This window comes from Rhinopithecus roxellana, chromosome 2, assembly GCF_007565055.1.
Source record: "Rhinopithecus roxellana isolate Shanxi Qingling chromosome 2, ASM756505v1, whole genome shotgun sequence".
In the NCBI taxonomy this organism is placed as follows: domain Eukaryota; kingdom Metazoa; phylum Chordata; class Mammalia; order Primates; family Cercopithecidae; genus Rhinopithecus; species Rhinopithecus roxellana.
The window spans coordinates 60,400,794-60,404,481 of NC_044550.1; positions in this window are offsets into that span (position 1 = coordinate 60,400,794).

A 3,688-nucleotide genomic window follows, 5' to 3' on the forward strand; every position below is an offset into this window, starting at 1 on the left:
AAGAACGAAGTTTGCTGAGCTGAAGGAGCATGTTCTAACCCAATGCAAAGAAGCTAAGAATGATGATAAAACATTATAGGAACTGTTAACCAGAATAATCAGTTTGTAGAGGAACATAAATGACCTGATGGAACTGAAAAATACAACACAAGGACTTCACAATGCAACCACAAGTATCACTAGCTGAATAGACTAAGCAGAGGAAAGAATTTTTTTTTTTTTTTTTTTTTTTTTTTTTTTTTTTGAGACGGAGTCTTGCTCTGTCGCCTGGGCTGGAGTGCAGTGGCCAGATCTCAGCTCACTGCAAGCTCTGCCTCCCGGGTTTACGCCATTCTCCTGCCTCAGCCTCCCAAGTAGCTGGGACTACAGGCGCCAGCCACCTCGCCCGGCTAGCTTTTAGTATTTTTCAGTAGAGACGGGGTTTCACCATGTTAGCCAGGATGGTCTCAAACTCCTGACCTCGTGATCCCCCCGTCTCGGCCTCCCAAAGTGCTGGGATTACAGGCTTGAGCCACTGCGCCCGGCCAGAGGAAAGAATTTCAAAGCTTGAAGGCTGTCTTGCTGAAACAAGACAGTCAGACAAGACTAGAGAAAAAAGAATGAAAAGGAGCAAACAAAACCTCTGAGAACTATGGAATTATGTAAAAAGACCAAACTATGGCTGATTGGGGTATGTGAAAGAGACGGGGAGAATGAAACCAAGCTGGCAGGGAGTATGAAATCAAGTTGGAAAACATACTTCAGGATATCTTCCTTGGAGATACTTGGAGAACTTCCCCAACCTAACAAGACAGGCCAACATTCAAATTCAGGAAATCCAGAGAACCCCAGTAAAATACTCCATGAGAAGATTAGCCCCAAGACACATAATCATCAGATTCTGTAAGGTTGAAATGAAGAAAAAATGTTAAGGGCAGCCAGAGAGAAAGGCCAGGTCACCTGCAAAGGGAAACACATCAGACTAACAGCAGACTTCTCAGCAGAAACCCTACAAGTCAGAAGAGATTGGGGGCCAATATTCAACATTCTTAAAGAAAAGAATTTCCAATCCTGAATTTCATATCTGGCCAAACTAAGCTTTATAAGAAAAGCAGAAATAAAATCCTTTTCAATTTATCACCACCAAGCCTGCCTTGCAAGAGCTCCTGAAGGAAGCACTAAATTTGGAAAGGAAAAACCATTACCAGCCACTACAAAAACACACTGAAGTACAAAGACCATTGACACTATGAAACAACTACGTTAACAATTCTTCAAAATAACCAGCTAGCATTATGATGACAGGATCAAATTCACACATAACAATATTAACCTTAAATGTAAATAGGCTAAATGCCCCAATTAAAAGACACAGAATAGCAATCGAGATAAGGAGTCAAGACTCATCGGTATGCTGTATTCAAGGGACCCATCTTAGTGCAAAGACACACATAGGCTCAAAATAAGGGATGGAGGAAAATTTACCAAGCAAACAGAGAAGATTAAAAAGCAGCAATTGCAATCCTAGTTTCTGACAAAACAGACTTTAAACCAACAAAGATAAAAAAGACAAGGGCATTATGTGATAATAAAGGATTCAATTCAACAAGAAGCACTAACTATTATAAGTATATATGCACCCAATACAGGAGCACCCAGATTCATAAAACAAGTTCTTAGAGATCTACAAAGAAACTCAGACTCCCACACAATAATAGTGGGAGACTTTAACACCCACTGTCAATATTAGACAGATCAACGAGACAGAAAATTAACTGGATCAAGTGGACCTGATAGACATCTACAGAACTCTCCACCCCAAAACAGCAGAATGTACATTCTTTTCATTGTCACATGGCACCCTAAAATCAATCACATAATTGGAAGTCAAATACTCCTTAGCAAATGCAAAAGACATGAAATCATAACAGTCTCTCAGACCACGGCACAAATTAGAACTCAAGATTAAGAAACTCACTCAGTACCACAGAACTACATGGAAATTGAACAATCTGCTCCTGAATGACTCCTGGGTAAATAATGAAATTAAGGCAGAATCAAAAGTTCTTTGAAACCAATGAGAACAAAGAGATAACATATCAGAATCTCTGGGATGCAGCTAATGCAGCGTTAAGAGGGAAATTTATAGCACTAAGTGTCCACATCAAAAAACTAGAAAGATCTTAAATTGATACTCTAACCTCATAACTAAAAGAACTAGAGAACCAAGAGCAAACAAACCCCAAAGACAGCAGTTGACAAGAAATAATCAAGATCAGAGCAGAACTGAAGGAAATAGAGACATGAAAAACCCTTCAAAAAATCAATGAATCCAGGAGCTGTTTTTTGGAAAAAAATAAAATAAATAAACCACTAGCTGGACTAATAAAGAAGAAAAGTGGGAAGAATCAAGTAGACACAATAAAAAATTGATAAATAGGATGTCATCACTGACCCCTGAAAACTAAACAACCATCAGAGAATACTATAAACACCTCTATGCAGATAAACTAGAAAATCCAGAAGAAATGGATAAATTCCTGGACACATGCCTTCTCCCAAGATTGAACCAGGAAGAAGTTGAATTCCTTAATAGACCTATAACAAGTTCTGAAATTGAGGCAGTAATAGATAGCCTACCAACCAAAAAAAAAAAAAAAAGAATAAAACAGCCCAGGACCAGATGGATTTATAGCTGAATTCTACCAGAGTTACAAAGAGGAGCTGGTACCATTTCTTCTGAAACTATTCCAAGAAATTGAAAAGGAGGGACTCCTTCCTAGTTCACTTTATGAGGCCAGCATCATCCTGATACCAAAACCTGGCAGAGATCAACCAAAAAAGAAAACTTTAGGACAATATTCCTGCTGAACATTGATGCAGAAATCCTCAATAAAATAATTGCAAACTGAATCCAGCAGCATATCAAAAAGCTTATCCAGCATGACAAGTCAGTTTCATCCCTGGGATGCAAGGCTGGTTCAACATATGCAAATCAATAAATGTGATTCATCACATAAACAGAACTAAAGACAAAAACCCTATCTCAATAGATGCAGAAAAGGCCTTTGAAAAAATTCAACATCCATTCATGTTAAAAACTCTCAATAAACTAAGTATTGATGGAGCATACCTGAAGATAATAAGAGCCATCTGTGACAAACCTACAGCCAATATCGTACTGAATGAACAAAAGCTGGATGCATTCCCCTTGAAAACTGGCACAAGGCAAGGATGCCCTTTCTTGCCACTTCTATTCAACATAGGCGTAAGTTCTGGCCAGGGCAATCAGGCAAGAGAAAGAAATAAAGCATATTCAGATAGGAAGAGGGGAAGTTAAACTGTCTGTGTTCACAGATGACATGATCCTATATTTAGAAAATCTCATCATCTTAGCCCAAAAGCTTCTTAAGCTGATAAGCAACTTCAGCAAAGTCTCATGATACAAAATCATTTTGCAAAAATTACAAGCATTCCTATACACCAACAATAGACAAGCAGAGAGCCAAATGAATGAACTCCCATTCACAGTTGCTACAATGAGAATAAAATACCTATGAATACAGCTAACAAGGGACGTGAAGGACCTCCTCAAGGGGAACTACAAACCACTGCTCGAGGAAATCAGAGAAGACATAAACATTCCATGCTCATGGTTGGAAAGAATCAATATCATGAAAATGGCCATACTGCCTAAAGTAATTTATGG